Below are 19471 nucleotides of genomic sequence, written 5' to 3'. Positions count from 1 at the left end.
GGAAGTACTTATATTCAGCGTTGCAAATCGAGCTAAAAGCAAAACCTTTCTTTTCCTTTCTGCTTGAGAACGAGACACATGCTACGCTTCTCAAGTCTTTTGCACACGCGCTTTGGAGATACTCTTTCTTCTTCATGCATTTCCCTGAGTAGCAGCAAGCACGCACTGACATGAACAAACTCTTTCGTATTGCTACTCAGCTACCGTAAAACAGTACGCGAATTCCTGCTAGTGAGTAGGAGTACTCGACTAAAATTACTCGACTAGGAGGAGTGCTTGAAAAACTGTGCTTGAAAACGAAAATGCTTTCTTCCCGACATGCACCGACAGCCGACAGTGGGGCAACGTGTACACGCTCGTAAATAATAACTCACGAACTGAGCAACTCTGACTCAGTTTAGAACGATGTTCGTAGACGTCAAAAAAGAAGTAGAAGTCCTTTTTGATTTTGAGTAACTTTGACTCACTTTTTGGGTTCCCTCAATGTAACTTCTTTCTGAGTAACGTCGCATATAACGACGTCCATTTTGAAAGGTGATTATGATGTGCTTCAGTTTGTAACACATGTTTTTTTAATTGTGTGCGCCTCAGAAGGCGTTATAACTGTTTACATTTATTACAAGGTATAGTTATGGTTAAATATGAGGTGTCGTTTATTGGTCGTGGCGGATTCCTAGCCAGTAATGAAACTGAACTGTACCCAAAAAATGAGTTATGTCGTACTCAAATTTTGAGTAATAATGACTCATTTTTGAAGACGCCTAGTTTTACTCAGTTTTGAGTATTTGTGGAGTTACTACTTTAGAGTTGTTCCACTTTTTACAAAAATGCGTCAAATGTTACTCATTTTAGAGTTATTATTTACGAGCGTGTAGGGTATCGGACTGCTTCGGTAAATTTTTTACAGCAGTCTAATGCAAAACCAGCTGAAGCGAACCACTGCCGAAGTAGTCCGATACCCTATAGACCGTTCCGATAATTGTAAATACACTTACGATCAACCGTCATTTCAAATAACGTGCAGTATTCAACCAAACGTTGGCTGCATCCTGTTGTTTACATCTAAAAGAAACAGATGCTGTCATTTTTTCTAACATTTAGTGCGAAATTTTGAAAATGCGTGGCCTTTCTCCCGAGCAAAGAAAGCGAATTGTGCACAAATGGGGCACCGTGAGTGGTCTTTCTATAAGAAAATTAGCCAGAGAAGGTTTAAGTGTCGTAGCAGATCAAACCGCATTGCGGAAGTATTGTGAAGAGTGCACATTTACTGATGCCCCAAAACGTGGTAGAAAACCCGGGCCTGTTGATCCCACAATGGACAAAAAGGTTAAGGAATACTACAAGCGGCATTCTTCAGTATCAGTACGAGATGTGGCGAGAAAGCTTGGAACCTCGGCGAGTAACGTTATGCGTGCCAAGGGAAGAATGGGTCTGCAGACCCGTCGGAAGCAGAAGCAGCCAAAACGAAATCCAAAACAAGCTGAATCTGTGAAACCGAGAGCACGGAAGCTTTATTACAAAGTTCTGACCAAAAAAATGGGGTGTGTTATCATGGATGACGAAACCTACATAAAACTGGACCATAAGACTCTGCCAAGACCGTAATTTTATACATCACCGAAGGGAAAGGATGTCCCTGGACCAGTGAAAGCCATTTACACCGAAAAATTCGGCAAGAAGGTAATGGTTTGGCAGGCCATTTGTGAATGTGGGAAAATATCTCGTCCATTCATTACGAATGACACAATGAATGGTAAAATTTACGTGAAAGAGTGTCTGCAGAAAAGGTTGTCACCCATGGTTAAGCAGCATAACAATCCTCCAATATTTTGGCCCGATCTTGCTTCCTGCCATTACTCTAAGGATGCACTAGGGTGGTATAAAACAAATAATGTCACATGTGTCCCAAAGGAGATGAATCCTTCACACTGCCCTGAAATTCGCCCTATTGAAACTTTTTGGGCTTTGACCAAGGCAAAGCTGAGGAAATATGTCAAACCAGCGGACAATGTTGAAAAATTTGAAAAAGATTGGCTTAAAGTGGTAAACATGGTCGGAGAACACACTGTGCAAAAGCTTATGAGTAGTGTTAAGAGAAAAGTTAGAGAACTCGCGTATCCTACTAAAAATAATCCCAACTTGAATTGAAACTGGAAATAAAACACTTATTATCTATATTTCAGAATAAAATGACCCGAAAAATCCTGTATTTTTTGTTTTATTCAAGAAAGAAGATGTATTTATAATTTTCGGAACTGTCTATATCATATTTTGTCCTTCTGCAACCATCGCAAAGCATCTTGAAACAATTGAGCCGTTGAGAGCAAAAGTGGTACATGTGCCATTTTTACACTTTTTGGTTTTTTTTTGCATAAATTGATGCAGAAAGCAATCATGTACTAGCATATCCAAGAAAAACCAAGATCTGATAACCTAAACAAATGTTACAGCCAAAACAATTTTTGGTAATTAACATAATCACCATTTCGTTGAGAGCAAAAGTGGTACATGTCTGTGCATATTAGATGAATCGTAAGTCGAGGATCTTAGGATATAAAACAATCATGTCTTAAGCAACGTTTGTTAAGAGATTGAGTATAGATCTGTCTGCTTTGGAATTTTCTCACCACGTGGCGCTAGTGTACCCGTGACTATTTTGTAACAGAAAACATTTTACCTATTTCAGTATTCACTCGTATACTGTTACCAAATACATAAACACTAGCGCCACGAAGCGACAGAATTCCTCAACAAACAGATCATCATTCTATAGTACTCAATCACTTGGACAACTCTGCTGAAGACATGAATGTTCTATGTCCTAAGATTAGAGAGCTATAATGCATCCTTCATGCTCACACTGGACGTGTATCACTTTTGCTCTCAACGTTTTCTGGTTAACATTATTTTTCCCATAGAACAAAAGTGGTACATGTTTCTCCATTGAAGTTTGTGTAAGTTTTTCAACCAGAACTCGTTATGCTTTCATGTACCGTCTTATGTAATCTTCCCAGCAATGATTTAGTGCAGTTATGTTGGAAAAAATTGTTGAAAATAATTTACTATTAAGCAGGTATTAGACGAAGCAAATATTTGCTCTTTTTCAATACAAATTTAATTTTGTGCAAATAAAAATCGTACCAAAAATAGCAAATATTTGCTTCGTCTAATACCTGCTTTAGAGTGTTTTCGTTTATCGCTTCTCCTGAAAAATTTACTTAATGGCACATGTACCACTTTTGCTCTCAACGGCTCAATTGTCTTCGACTGGTCGTTCTCGCGAGTTGGGGAGTAGGTACACGCGAGTACACACGAGGAGAGTAGACGGGAGTGTGTGCATATGATCTCGGGAGTAAATGCGAGCAAGAAATAAAGCAAGATAGAAAGAGAAAAAGCTTCAATGGAGAATTCTCTACTGTGTGAAAGCGGCGGCCCCGAGAACCTCACATGAGGTGTTGCATGCTGCTTACGAGCGAGACTAACAACACTGCTTATATTAGGTAGGAATGGGTAATTTTTTACTGTTTCACGTAAATAAGAACTCATCAGCTTGAACTCAAAAATGGCACATGGGATAAATTTTTGTGTTTCTGGAAATCATACAAGCTCCATCTAAATTGCGACATGGTATTCGGCAATTCCAGGTCAGTTTTTCAGAAACCGGAAGTTTCCGTCTTGAACTTTTAAATAACTTTTTTCAATAGTACAACAGTTAGAACCATAAAATCACAATTCCCCGTATTTTGGCGGACGCTCAGCTTATTTTCCAATCGATTGCTGCAGTAATGGAGGAAATCCGATGGGAACTAACTGAGTTATCAGCATTTGAAATTGGACAATTTTTGTGACGCTCCCGAAGTTTTCTGTATTGAATTGGAGGAAAGATTTATTTGAAAATCCCACAGTGCACAGTGGTTTCAACTCGAAAAATCGTGATCGTCCTAGATTTGACTGTGAAAAATTGATTTTATGTACTCAATGTCTTCAGCAAAATTGTTCCATAGCCTTACTTTTAGCGTTTTTAGTTTTTCGATCAATCCACCTAACAGTTAGATGAAAAAAATATTTTTTCTAATTTTCAAAATACCAGATTGCTTCCTTCAGCAAAGTTGTGGAAAATTCCAGAAGAAAAACAATTGCTGATTACTGCGATGGCCTATCTGTACGTTGGAAACGACAAAAAAGAGTTTTTTGTGGAACACCCCTCCTTAAAGTCAGTTTTTGTCTAAAATTTTGTCTGTTATGGTCAAAACAATGCAAAATGTTCTAAGATTTTATTTATTCAACTAAGATTCTCTCAAGACTTTATAAAATTCATTGTTTTGACAATCATAGAAAAAGTTATAGACAAAAAACTGATTTTAAGGAGGGGTGCTCCCCAAAAAAATCTATTTTGTCGTGTCCAACGAACAGATAGGACATCGCAGTATTCGGCAGTTGGTTTTCTCTTGTACTTTTAAACAACTTTTCTGAAGGAAGCAATCTGGTGTATTGAAAATTAGAAAAAATATTTATTTTACCTTACTGTTAGTTGGATTGATCAAAAAACCAAAAACGTTAAAAGTAGGACCTTGTTCTATGGAACAATTTTGCTGAAGACATTGAGTACATAGAAAAGAAAAAAAAAACATAAAATCAATTTTCACAGTCAAATCTAGAACGATCACGATTGTTCGAGTATAGACCACTGTGCACTGTGGGATTTCCAAATAAATCTTTTCACCAATTGTTAATGTCTTGAAATACAAAACTTGGAATGTGTAGAAACTATTTTGCAAGTTATTCCATGAAATGGTGGTTGAAAAACAGCGTTACAAAAAGTATTTCGTCTTTTTATATCACTTTTTTGTACTTTTCGACCTTCAAAAGGGCTTTACTCAAAAATGTACCGTACGATGATTTTGAAATCTTGACCAGACATTCTGGACGTCATAACGGATCGAATGGTGTACTCAGATTCTTTGGTGCATTTTTTTATAATAAGGGTCTGTGGGAGCACCGTAAGGGGCCAACCACATTCCACGTGGGCAGAATTTTAACGATTTTAACCATCCCGTGGACAACTGCCCATATAAATTCTAAAAATTTTGTATGGACCGTGGACAGACCCCCCCCCCCAAAGTTGTCCACATGGAATGTGGATGGCCCCTAATATACTTTTACCACATGTTACGAAAGAAAATAAACCACAAAAAATCACAGGAGGGTTGTGTGCAAAGCCACGACCGTAAGGTTGAAGTAGAATACTCTTACAAGAAAGATAACCCGGCTGCTTGCGTGTCAGTCATTTTGAAACCGGATTTTTGTTGTATATACCGCTTGTTAGGCACAGTATCAACAAATCGCAATAAACATCGCACTGCTGTGCATTTGCAGCAGCATCAAACCTCAGTTGCAGTTATTAATAGCTATTTATTATGCTCTTCCAAATACATTTTGTAGCCTTGAAAAAGGCCGATTGCTGCAATTGCAATTTTCATTCAATTATTGCATAAATGCTTCATGGTCAGATAGCGTGCGATATCCGCTCTGACATAATAAAGTTTTCGAACGTTGTGGAATTATATAACTGGAAAAATTGGTGTGGCTAAATTATTTCCAGTTATACCATTCTTCAACGTTCGAAAAATTTTATTTTGTATGTCGTAATACTCATGTACAAAAAATACATCTCATTCATTCTGGACCCGCCTTTATTTTCAGTTCCTACAGATTTTCTCAGTTTCGTAACAGGGATGTACAAAAATGATTTCTTGTGGACATTCTGTCGAGCCGGACCGATAGAGCTCTCATAAAGGCAACAAAGTAATATGTATTGTGTCGTGTTGTGCGGCTTGGAAGGAAAAGAATGTTCCCGTCTCCGTGTCGCGTGGCAGCAAATTGTTGCGTGTTTGATATCGCCGATGGTAGACATGAGTATTAAGGTCGTAATTCTGCTGGGATGTCAAACTTTAACCGTCTTCTTCAATACGTTACATCCTTGTTAATGAAGTGTTAGGAATTTTCTAAAACAGACTAAGCATCGTGAGCAGAACGTACCGAACTTTTCTGTTTGAAATCGGATTTGTTTCGTATATACCGCTTGTTATGCACAATATCAACAAATCGTAATAAACATCACACTGCTGTGCATTTGCAGCAGCATCAAACCTCAGTTGCAGTTTATTAATAACCATTTATTATGCTCTTCCAAAAACATTTAGTAGCCTCGGAAAGGACCGATTGCTGCAATTGCAATTTTCATTCAATTATTGCATAAATGCTTCATGGTCGGATACCCGCTACAACTGCTACGCTATTCGTAGCCATGCCACAGTTGTGGCCGCTACACGCTGCCATTGTTATCCGCTGTCCCTGCATCAGCTGGCCAAGCTACTATCGATGCTGAGATCCGCTGCAACTAGTGCGCTATCCATTGCTACGCCACAGCTGTGGCCACTATCCGCTAACGCTGGTATCCACTGCACTGCTACTGCTACTGCTAAGAGATGACTGCTGTTGTCGCTGTCTAGAACTGTTATGAGCGGCTTCGGCTGAAACCAGCTCTTATATAGGCCAAATAGTATATGATTCTGTCGACCGTGCTTGGGAATCATATAACGACCAATCAGAGGTTGAATTTTTCGTTTTGACAAGGCTTGACTGTTTTCAATAGTACAATAGTTTGAATAATAAAATTACAATTATCTTCATTTGGGAAGAATCTTAGAAGATTTTCCAATCTATTGCTGCAAGAACGAAGGAAATCCATCGAATACTAACCGAGTTATTAGCATTTGAAATTGGACATATTTTTCACTTTTTTCGGTTTTAGATTTTCATTTTACATCCCTATGTAGCCAAACTTCATGAGAGAAGTATTCTATTTCAAAAAATTATCGCACATATAACTAACTTGTGTAAATTGACTAAACCATGTTTTTAACTGCATAAATAAATAAATTAATAAATGAATGAATAAATAGGTAAATGAATAAATAAATAAATAAATAAATAAATAAATAAATAAATAAATAAATAAATAAATAAATAAACAAATAAATAAGTAAATAAATAAATTAATAAACTAATAAATAAATAAGTAAATAAATAAATAAATAAATAAAATAAACAAATAAATAGGTAAATAAATTTAAAAAAAATAAAATATATGAATAAATAAATAAGTAAATAAATAAATGAATAAATAAATAAATAAATAAATAAAAAAAAATTAAAATATATGAATAAATAAATCTATAAATAAATAAACAAATTAGTAAATAAAACAATAAACAGATAAATAAATAAATGAATAAATGAACAAATAAATAATTAAATAAGTATATAGAGTCACGATGGCCGGATGCCCAGAGATTGTGGAGTACCTTTCCACTAACACTAGCTTCATGATATGACTTTTGTGAGAATTCCTCAATTGGTCTGCATGGGCCACCAATGATGTATACTGAAAATGCTTAACTACTTCTAAACATTGTTTTGACAGTTTTATCGGCAATTTTAGATTATGATTAATCGCAAGCATTATCAAATATGCTATGGTATGCTGGAATACTACGCTTCCATGTGGGAAGTTGTGGTTTAATTTTTTCTTACTTTTTCTTTTCGCATCCTGTAATTTTTAACCTAGCACATGACTGGGAAAGAAATCGCATATCGAGCAGGATTTGGTATCCAACTTATAAATATACATTCGGTTTCGGACTACTAATCTGAAGGCAACTAACTAGTTTTCCTGCGAAATAATTTTATATACCGGTTAATGCTACAGAATATATTGATTTAATTATCTAGTTGAACCCAATTAAACCCAGTTAAATGTGATTCAGTTCAAGTCTGACAATGACGGAAACGGTAATTAACACCACCTGCTGCATCCGAGGATGGTTTCTTGGAACATGACCTAGCAGATTTGTCCAGTAACTAAATAAATTATGCAAATCGCACCTATTGATTACGCAACCCTGTTCGTAAATTGTAAATGTAATTCCCGATTCCACAACTAATAACGACTGGTCTATTGTTGTGCATCTATCGGAAGCAATCGAATCCTAGAATTACTGAACGCCAACAGTTCAATTAATCGCCCGCGGGCGAGGGAGGGACACACTAGTCAACGCGCATGAGGCAAACAAATGACTCATGTCATCGAAATCGGCGCCATTCGGGGCAGCAATATCGGTATCACTTTTACACATAATCCCACCCTGATTTGGTTCTATTCACCTTTCAACCTACCTGTCGGGCTTAATTCGCAGCTAATCGCTTCTAGTCCGGGGCTCGGGAATCCAAACAACAACATCCAGCACTCTGTGGGCCAAGTTTGATATAGTTTAATCCCCTTTCAGCACTTCAGTATAAATAAAAATCAACTGCCGCTGCACTGGCAGACCCGCACACACAACAACGCACACCCACACTCGATCTGCTCGTCACTTTATCTATTGTTGTTGTTTTTATCGTTGTTTTTCTCTGTTTTTTTTTTCTGCTACTATCGCTTTGAGCTGTAGATTCACTTCCGGCCGTTGCCCTTCACTTGCTGCACGCTTTAACGCACACAAACAAAGATCCAATATCCGTCAGTCCACTCTGTAGTGGCGCCGGGTGGGAGCTTTTGTTATTTTCTCTGTTTTTTTTTTTGCTGAATTGAAGACTCTTCTTGCATATGATGGATGACGGTACGCGTCGAATGCAATCACTCGGCCACTCAAGGCGATTAACGTGGTACCCCGAGTCCTAGTTTGGCTGCACCTTTTTCGGATTCACGCCGGTTAGAGTTTTTATTATATTTTCCAAGTTGGTTTCTGTATCGGAAAAAAAAACTTTTCGCCGGGGATTTAATTCTGTACCATCGGCGAATCGTGCAGTTCAACGCGCGTCGCTCGCTCGGCCCTGTCAAGTCTAGTCGCCGCTCGTTGGTATTGTGTAAAAAAAAATCTTTAATCCTCTTTCACCCACCACCGAGCTGCCACTCGAAAGAGGAGGAATTATTTTATAGGACGCTGATGTTCGAGAGGAGGAGAGAAGAGGGGACGGGGTGGCGCGTAGCAATCGTAGAGTATTTGCGATTTTATAGGAATGTTGTTGAGTTTGTTTTTTCTGCTGCTTCTTGAAACTTTTTGTCGTACTGGCGAAAAAGCAGGCAAACAATGTGCTTTGTGCTATTTTTTCTCTTCACCACTGACAGGAGCGATTTTTTTCCCGTTCGGAGAATTTATTTTACATTGCAATCCTTTTTATGACGGTCCTTCCCGTCTGGAGCTACATGATTAATAGGTGCGACGGTGATTTATGATGCACTGCACTGTTCGTGTTGGTAACCTTAGTACGATTATTAGTAATTAGAGCAAATTTTCACTACCATTTATCATTCGAGTAATATTTTGCTCCACATCCTGGTGGAATGCTGCAGTGTGTTGATTTTGGAATACGAAGTATGCCCTAATCCTTAGAGCAGAAGTCTTGGCACGCTTTTTCCATAAATTTTCGCAAACACATCTATCGCGGCGCGGCAGCAGCAGCAGCAGCATCGGCCACAAGCAAACGTCACGTCCGTTTCCTTTTTGGCCAACTGTTGTCTAACCCACTTTCCGCAGCTGATCGTTCGTCTTTCCACCCACACTCGCGTTTGCAGTAATTATTCTGAATTGCATCAAGAGCAGCGGCTTACTGCTTCTACTCTTCAACCTGGCGCCTGATCCCATTCAAGCTGATAACCCCATCGTTTTACTGTGGGGCGGAAACCACTCAGCTGGATACTATTTTCCTGCCACTCGCTACTGTACTGGCTGTGAATTATATTCTCGCATGCACGCCTCCAACCAGGCTATTGTTTCCGCATGGACACACGAAAGCGACACCAGAGCCAGTGTCTGAAGCCGCGGTATTCGCTGCTCTAGAACCGTCAAAACACTATTCACCGACAACGACCGATTGGACAGGCAACTGCGTTAACGGGTCCTTTGGGGTCCTCCGCGTACACACTACGTCCACGTCCGGGATGCTCCGACAGCGAACTAAACGGCAGCCGTGGATGACCCTTCCCAGTAGGAGGACATCCAGTACGCACGCAATTAAACTTACACTCATACACACACCACTTAGATCTCGTGCCAGCAGTACCGAAAAATAACATCGGATCGTGTGCGCTCTCGTAGGGACCTCCGTTTGGGTGAGAAAATGTTCTGTTTCCCTACAGAGCGGCGCTAAATTCTATTCTTCTCTCGCAACGTGTGCGTGAGGCGTGTCGCGTGGGGTGGTACGCAACATCTGAGTGCATCATCGCGTTGCACGGAGCAAGCGTGCGAGAGCAGGCTGAAATAATGTAGGTCAAACTAACAGCTCTGCCGGGGTTGCTGCATTGGTGATGCCAGCTGAGAACCGGAGAGAATGCAACAAGTGTGTTGTTTGTGTTTCTCCCGAAAAGTTTCTTCACGGTGGATGGAGAAAATGCGCGGAAATTTTACTCGCACATTGCTCGATAAATGAGAGCACTGAGGAGTGCGAAAATATCAGAGCACGAGGAACGAGTTTCTCCTGTGCTAGACTCCATATATAGCATCATCAACTGTTGCTGAAAGGAATAACGGGAAGTGAGAGTTAAGGAGTTCTGCTAGCCACCGCTAGGTAGCAGTCTCGACGTTCAAATTCTGTTTTGTCCTCAACTGATAGACTAACGGAACAGCAAAACATTTATTACAAAAGTTCACATCAATGGACAACGTAATTCTAATTCCCTAACAAACAAAAAAAAACAGCAAAACATTGCAACGGGTATTGAGTAATACTAAGGAAGATTGTAATAAGAGCTAGGGTTATTAAACTACAAAAAAGTATATGAGGATTGTATCCGCGACATGACCGCATGATTGACGTAGGGCTATGGTTATCTTAAATTTTATTTTAAAACCTGAATTGAGTACATTTTGGTTTCTTATGGCTTTTATTACCAAATTTTAAAACAACAATTTTTCACTTTACATTGACGAATACTGATTCATCATAATAAGGTCGATTCTTTCGATACTTAAAAAGCAAACCTTTTGTTTGATCCAAATGAAGAATCGCGCCAGTAGATTTTTCTATGACCTTATCTTTGAAATCAGATGTTTTGCAACAGCATAGCATAATACATAAATTAGCTGTGTTTTATTGACATTGACTGTTGAAAAAAATATTTTTTTAGGAAGAGTACACGGAAAATCCCGCATGCACGGTATATTTTGGTAAAAAGTAAACTTCCTTCCTATATTTTTTAATCAATAATAGTATATTTAACACGGCGATTTCCTTCCTAGGGTAGTAGGGTACTTTTTTAAGACTCATTCTCCAGAGATGTCCAGTTGACTTCTAAAAATGTATCGATGTGAATTATTGTTTTTGGGAACTGATTCAAAAATTTCCGGAGCTGGTTCCTTTCCCTTGTGAGTAGATTGTATCCGAAATTCGGAAACACGTGAACAATTTCCTTGGTGGGCGGAAATCTAACTATATTGCCTCCTTTTGGGACTTTCTGCTGCCAAATAAAATTCACTCACTAATGGAGCACTATTTTAACTAACTATTCTTCACGTCTTTTATAATAGCAACTACTTTTATTTCTACACTATTAATTTATTTTCTACTTGTATTTGATTTAACGTTGGAAAACTATGTTTCCTGGGGAGATTGGCGAATAGTAATAGTTCCTTACTCTGCAGTAGAACTGGTTTAATTCAGCTCTAGACGCCACCGGCGCCAAAAAAAATCCGCTCCTTCTCAGGGTGAACATCACGAAACTCTCTGACCCTTATGCAGTTGGTTGTCATCGCACCACCCTGACGTTTCATGCAGCATTTGTTGTTGTATACCGACAAGGGTGTCCCGCTGTGGTTTATGATATTTACTACGATTGTGATATTTTACCAGGTTTATAATATTCAAAGTAGCAAACATTTGTATTGATCAATATGCATGTAAAAAAATCCTGGGAGAAATTCTTCTGAATAACATAAAACAATGTTTGTAGAAAAATTAAATTAGTCAGTTAGTGAGTTTGAAGTGATTGAATATCTGACGACGAAAATTTCAATTTATCGAGCAACACTGTTGCTTTTACTGCTGTTGCAAACTTACCGAACAGTTACGGTTAAAATTAAGCTTTAAACCGTGATTATTTGCTAATAATAACTTTGCAGAAGTTTCCAGACTTAGACGCGAAATTGCTTCTCATCATGAGGGTGAGTTTCAACAGCAGCATACTGCAGCAGTGTTGCTAGACAAATTCAATGTTGAGTTTTTCGTCAAATTTTCAATCAGTTTGAGGTGAATAATTTTTCATCGTAGCAATTCACGGTCTGCAGAAGAGTTTTTCCCATTTTCACTAAATATTATGTATCACTAAAATTTTGGGAGTCAACCGGACATCTATAAAAAATAAGAATATTTGAAAATAAGATATTTATTTAAAGAGACAAGTAAAAGACAAGACAGAAACAAAACAGAGACAAAACTGAGAGAAGACAGAGACGAGACAAAAACAAGACAAAGACAAAACAGAAGCGAAATAGAGACAAGACAGAGACAAGATCGACACAAGACGGAGACAAAACATAGACAAGACAGCGACGAAAAATAGACAATATAAAGATAAGACGGAGACAATACACAGAATAGTCTGAAACAAGACAAAGAAAAGACAAAGACAAAACAGAGACAAGATAGAATCAAGACCGAGACAAGATAGAGACACAACGAAGACAAGACAGATACAAAAATTCAAGACAGAGACAACACTGATTAAAAAATTTCCGGAGCTGGTTCCTTTCCCTTGTGAGTGGACTGTATCGAAAATTCGGAAACACGTGATCAATTTCCTTGGTGGGCGGTAAAGTCAAGACGAGGACAAGACGAAAACAAGACAGAGACAAGACAGAGAGAAGACAAAGATAAAACAGAGACAAAACGGAGAAAAAACAAAAACAAAACAAAGTCAAGAGAAAACAAGACTGAAACCAGACAGAGACAAGACAGAAACTAGACAATGATAAGACAAAACAAAACAAAGAAAAGACTTATACAAGACAAGGGCAAAACAGAGACAAAACAATGACGAGACAGAGACCAGACAGAAGTAAAAAAGAGACAAGACAGAGACAAGACAAAGACAAGACAAAAACAAGACAGATACCAGATAGAAAGAAGACAGTGAGAAGACAGAGAAGAAACAGAAACAAGACCAAAACAAGGCAGCGACAAGACAGAGACAAGACAGATGCAAGAGAGAAAGAAGACAGAGAGAAGACAGAAAAGAGACAGAGACAACACAGGGACAAGACAGAAACAAGACATATACAAGAGAAAAAGAAGACGGAAAGAAGACAGAGAAAAGATGGAAACAAGACACAGACAAGAGAAAAACAAGACAGAGACAAGACAAAGCTAAGATAGATTTAAGACAGAGACACGACATATACCAGACAAAGGTAAGACAGAGACAAGACAGAGATAGGTCAGAGACAAGACAAAAACAAGACAGAACTACACAGAAACAAGACATATATAAGAGACAAGACAGAGAGGAGACAGAGAAAAGAGAAAACAGACATAGACAAGATAGAAACAAGAAAGAAACAAGATAAATACCGGATAGAAAGAAGAGAGTGAGTAGACAGAATAAAAACAGAAACAATACAGAGACAAGGCAAAGACAAGACAAAGACAAAACAAAGACAAGATAGAGAGAAGACAGAGAAAATACAGATGCAAGAGGAAAAGGAAACAGAAACAAGACAAAAACGAGACGAAGACAAGACAGAGATAAGACAGTGACAAGACAATACTAGACAGATACAAGACAGAGACGAAACAGAGATAAGATAGAGAGAAGACAGAGACAAGACAGATACAAGACAAAGATAAGACAGAGACAACAAAATGACAATACATAAATAAGACAGGGACAAGACAAACACAATGGAGAAATAAGACTAAAACAAGACAGAGACAAGTCAAAAACAATACAGGGACAAGACAGAGACAAGACAGAGACATAACATAGACAAGACAGAGACAAGACAGAGACAAGACAAAGACAAAACAGAGACAAGACGGAGACAAGACAGAGACAAGACCGATACAAGACAAAGATAGGACAAGAAAAAATGACAAGATAGAGATAAGATCGAGACAAGACAAAGACAATAAATACAAAAGACTTAAAACAAAACAAAGATAAGACAAATACAAGACATAGACACTAGAGAAATAAGACAGGAGCAAGACAGAGACAAGACAAAGACAAGACAGGGACAAAACACAGACAAGACAAAGACGAAACAGAGATAAGACAGAGACATGAAAATGACAAGACAGAGATGAGACAGCGACAAGACAGAGACAATAGAGAAATAAGACTGAAAAAAGACAGAGACAATACAGAAAGAAGGCGGAGACAAGACAGAGATAAGACAGATATAAGATAGAGATAAGACAGAGACAAGACAATTTCAAGAAAAGATAAGACAACGACAAGACAGATACAAAACAATAACAAGACAAAGACCATACAGAGACAAGACAAAGTCAAGGCAAAGACAAGACAAAGACAAGACAAAGACAAGACAAAGATAAGACAAAGACAAGACAAAGACAAGACAAAGACAAGACAAAGACAAGACAAAGACAAGACAAAGACAAGACAAAGACAAGACAAAGACAAGACAAAGACAAGACAAAGACAAGACAAGGACAAGACAAAGACAAGACTAAGACAAGACAAAGACAAAACAAAGACAAGACAAATACAAGACAAAGATAAGACAGAGATAAGAAAATGACAAGACAGAGACAAGACAAAGACAAAATAGAGACAAGACGGAGACAAGATAGAGACAAGAAAATAACAAGACAGAGATAAGACAGAGACAAGACAAAGACAAAAGATAAATAAGACTTAAAGCAAGACAGAGACAAGACAAGACAAGACAAAGACAATAGAGAAATAAGACTGAAACAAGATATAAACAAGACGAAGACAAGACGGAGACAAGACAGAGACAAGACAGAGACAAGACAGAGACAAGACTGAGACAAGACAGAGACAAGACACAGACAAGACAAAGATAAAACAGAGACAAGAAAATGACAAGACAGAGATAAGACAGAGACAAGACAAAGACAATAGAGAAATAAGGCTAAAACAAGACAGGGACAAGACAGAGACAAGACAGTAACAAGACAGAGACCAGACAGATACAAGACAAAGTCAAGGCAAAGACAAGACAGAGACGAGACAGATACAAGACAAAGATAAGACAGAGACAAGACTAAAACAAGACTAAAACAAGACAGAGACAAGGCAAAACCAAGACAGAGACAAGACAAAGACAAGACAAAGTCGTTTCGTTTTCGTTTTCGGGAGCAGAAGGGGCCGTAGGGCCAAATCTCTAGTGATTAATCACTTTCCATGCTGTACCAGGAGAGATATGTAGATTTGGCATCGCAGAATAATAACCTCAGGGTTCTAATGAATCCTACTTGGGACTGCCGGATAGTAGGATAAGTTGTGGAATATAGGGGATAGTCGAAGTAACAGTGATAATAGTTGCAGATAGGGGAGAGAAGGAAGAAGTAGACATAGATGAGGAAAGATATCTGTCATTGATGGGTTTTACAATTTTAGTAATGTGTTAGCGTAACAATATATTTTAGAAAAAAAAGACATTCATACATACATACACAGAAAAAGTAACACATATACAATAGGGTGGGGAAAAGTGATCGATTTTCCAGAAGTTTTTTTGGTTCCTTTTAGGGCCCCAAACAACCCTAAACTTACCGGAAGTCGGTTCTAGAGAGCTCAATAGTGATTTAATAATGCACTACATTATGTAAAAGTATAGTATTTTAAATGCTTAACAACTTTGCAGAGGGCACTGAAGAGCTAGGATGTCCCTAAGAAGAGCTATAGCTGTTCAAAGTTGAGTGTGTCGATTTAAATGCAGAAAATCTTGTTTTCTGCAAACATTATCAATGTAGCGGCGCCAGTAGGATTCCCATCAAAAATAACCAGACTTCGCAGCCAACTGTTAAGTGTACAGGACAATTGCGAGGCTAGCGCTACGATCCTACTGACACTAACAGTCTCTCCCGAGCCGAGACTCGAACCTACGACGACTGGCTTGTTAGGCCAGCATCGTACCTCGAGACTAGCTGGGAGATTTTAAAAACGGAAACCGTACTATATACTAAAAATGGAATAGTAATAAGCTACTCGTTCAAAAAAGCTATCCAGTTTTGCTGTGGAAATTATTGGGAATACTAAGCTCCTTTTCTTCAAAACATCCTGTAAGAAGTAGAACAACCATACTCAATACATCCATAAAAAAGTAAATAATTGCGCAACGGCGAATGAGTCGATAGCCAAAATCCCGACTGTTCGAACGTCGTCTATCGAGAAATTCCGAAAGGTAGTTGCTAACGGTTCGTAATTTGTGTAGGTAAACACGAATTATCAAAACACGCCCGTAAGACAAATGAACACACCAAAAAACTAATAGCGCTAGAATCAAATCACTCGTTGAACCCTTTTCCAAATAACTGACGTAGATGCAATCTATGGGTATCAGGAGTGCACCAATCATCAGCAGTCGAAATAGATTGTAGATTCCTTGAAGTAGTTTATTAGTTGTTATCAGTTCGATACCTGAGAAATAATAGTATTTTAGGAAAATATGCAAATTATTCGGGGCTTAAATACATCACCTCCGATCACAATCGACCATTCCACAAGACGAAAAAATTTCGTCCCATCGAGCAACACTGTTTTTATGCAGTCCAGTTTTTCCCAGATTTTCGATATCATACTTAAACTACATGCACACGAACCAATTCCTGTGACACAAATGAATAGAGTGCACAATGCAATCTGAATGCACATTCGTTCGGGCTACGTACTTAAAAGAGGTTCGGAAAAGAGGTTCGGAATCCTCCTATCAGAACAGCCGTTATCGGAAAATTTCCATCCAGACTTTTATATTTCAATATGATTACTAGTTTTTCTCTATGATTATGAAAAATCGAATTTTATTACAAATATGTCATAGAGCGGGGGCCTAGTGTGGTTGGTAACGTCTCCGCCAACCACGCTCGACGCCTGGGTTCGAATCCCACCGCCGACATAGGTGTCGATGGTTGTGAGGTGGCGTGATCCACTCACAACCAACCCAACTGGTCTAGATTCAATCCTAGCCGACACCGGGAGATTTTCTGAGGCGAAAAAATCTCTGGGATCACGCCTTCCATCGCATGAGGAAGTAAAGCCGTTGGCGCCGGTCCGTTAAGAAACGGGTCGTGAGTTAGGGTCCTGGGTGTGAAGTCGCCTCCCTGGGCGTCGGTGATTGGCCACAACAATGGCGGAACTAGACCGACGGAAAATAAGCGAGAATAAAAAAAAAATATGTCATCATATATTATTATAAAAACAATAACATTTCCAGTAAAAGCCACAACGTTTAACAATTCACAAAGTTTGTCTGAGAGTTTTTGCACCTGTATGTACATATTGAGTGGAGTATGTCCCTTTGGAAAAGTTTTGAGACAATGTGAGTTTTAAAACACAAATCTAGCCTTTCTCATACGAACTTCATAATTTGTTGAAATAGTTTCTAGACCGATTACTTTCACGTGTATAACTTAGGAGGGTCAGGGGTAGGGGGACGGTGGTAACGATGATGTCCACGTGGACACGATTTTTTTACAAAAAATTATTTTATCTCTATTAGTGATACTTGAGATAAATTTGGAATTATTACCTTTTGTGGTGTCTTCGCCTTTTTGAAAAGGTTTTTCAGACATGTTGAGCACAATTTCCTAGAATTTCTTTTCTTTTTGATCTCTTTAAAATTATTTAGGCTGATTTGAAATTATTTTTCATAAACTTTGTTTTAGCTCTTTGAGACACTTTTACGCGCTTTTCAACCATTAGCATGAATTTGAATCATATATTATTCAATTGGTTTTTCCCTCTCGTTAGAATTCCTTTATCATTTTAGCAAAGCAAAGAACATTCGGTCTAAAAATTTGTTTATAAATCAAAAGTTTATTCTTTAAACAATGTTTAGAATTCCTGTTAATGAGAGGATATAAACATCTCGTATGTTTGATGCACTTGGCTTGTATACTCTCAATGTGTCCATTTTAGCTATTTTTTTTCTGGTTTAAGAGGCGTTTCTCTGCTCCTTTCTCCTCTCTGTTTTACTAGTCATTATGACTAAATTTTCATGTTTTTTTCTGGTTTTTCTGTTTTCCAGAAGTCGGAAATATGTTCGAATTTCTTTTTAATTTTCATGTCATAAGGCCGCGTTCGGAACCATATTCGTTTTTAGTTTGTTTATTTTTTCGCTACCGCACAGAGGCAGCAATTTAATGGGGGAAGTACCGCTGCACCTGCTACTGACGCAGCTACCACTACCGCTGTTGATACCTGCTGACACTGCTGCTATTTGCTATCACTACTACTGCAATCCACTGCTACCCGCTGCTACTTAGTTAGGACCATCCTAATGGTTATTCACTAGTGAAATGATTGGTGTGACATTGACTTTTTTATTTTGACTAAATTGCAATGCAGGGTAACTGACAGCCTCGTCCGGTGATATGCTTTTCGACAGGATTCAGTTTAATTTCACTTAGGAACTCAATCTCTGTTCTGTTTCGCCGCCCCTACGGACTTGTCTTTTTGCTTCGCTTCGTTTTACTCAACAAGTCAGTCGTCGGTTGTTCGAATCCCGGTTCTGGAGCGACTGTTGGTGTCAGTAGGATCGTAGTGCTAGCCCCGCAATTGTCCTGTACACTAACAGTTGGCTGCGAAGTCTGGGTATTATAAACAAAAGGTCGAGTGCCGATACGGAATGTAGCACCAAGGCTTTGCTTTTCATGCTTTGCTTTGTTATCAGCCATAGTCTTTGTGTCAGGGCACACCTCTTCCACACCGAAACTGTGTAGTCTAACGTGAGGTAGATGATCTGTTAGTAGACAACCATCCGATTCTTCTGGCACTGCTTGGATGTTCTGCAAATCAGGGAGTACTTGGCCCTGATGAGAACACTACATTTGTTCATAGGTTTATTCCCAAATGATCTGAAGATCAGATGACTATTCAGGGAGAGTCTATGGTTAGCCACTACATTAGAACACTCAATGAGGGAGCCTCAAAGCCGTATACTGCAATCGTCAGCAATACCAAGTCTGGGCGAATGACCTGTGTCATAGCCGCATTGATCAAAATTTTCCAGTTGGTGTAACATACTCATTCAGAGAGCTTCGTAGCCGCAAGGTTACAGAGTTCCGCTTTTAAAAGCGAGTGGTCGTGGGTTCGAATCTTAGCAGAATCAAGCCATTTGGTTGCCAAAAACTTTAACATGGGTTCATTCTCAGGCTCTCTACTACAAACCTTTCCTTCAAGTTGAATTCTATAGTACCCTTGCTGACT

At 38.6% G+C, this 19471-nt stretch overlaps 1 protein-coding gene across 5 annotated transcripts in view; it reads right to left on the bottom strand.

Moving 5' to 3' along the window:
* The window catches only part of LOC129727508 (connectin-like), a 507752-nt gene extending 497746 nt beyond the window's left edge, over nt 1–10006 (bottom strand). For all 5 annotated transcript variants that reach the window (XR_008728548.1, XR_008728547.1, XR_008728549.1 and 2 more), the window contains exon 1: nt 8239–10006. The gene's annotated coding sequence lies outside the window, so the exon portion shown is untranslated. The remainder of the gene's footprint in view (nt 1–8238) is intronic.
* Nucleotides 10007–19471: the final 9465 nt, after the last annotated feature.

Source organism: Wyeomyia smithii, chromosome 3 (assembly GCF_029784165.1).
Source record: "Wyeomyia smithii strain HCP4-BCI-WySm-NY-G18 chromosome 3, ASM2978416v1, whole genome shotgun sequence".
Lineage (NCBI taxonomy): Eukaryota > Metazoa > Arthropoda > Insecta > Diptera > Culicidae > Wyeomyia > Wyeomyia smithii.
Note: the sequence above shows the minus strand (reverse complement) of the source record. Positions and strands in the feature narration are given on the sequence as shown.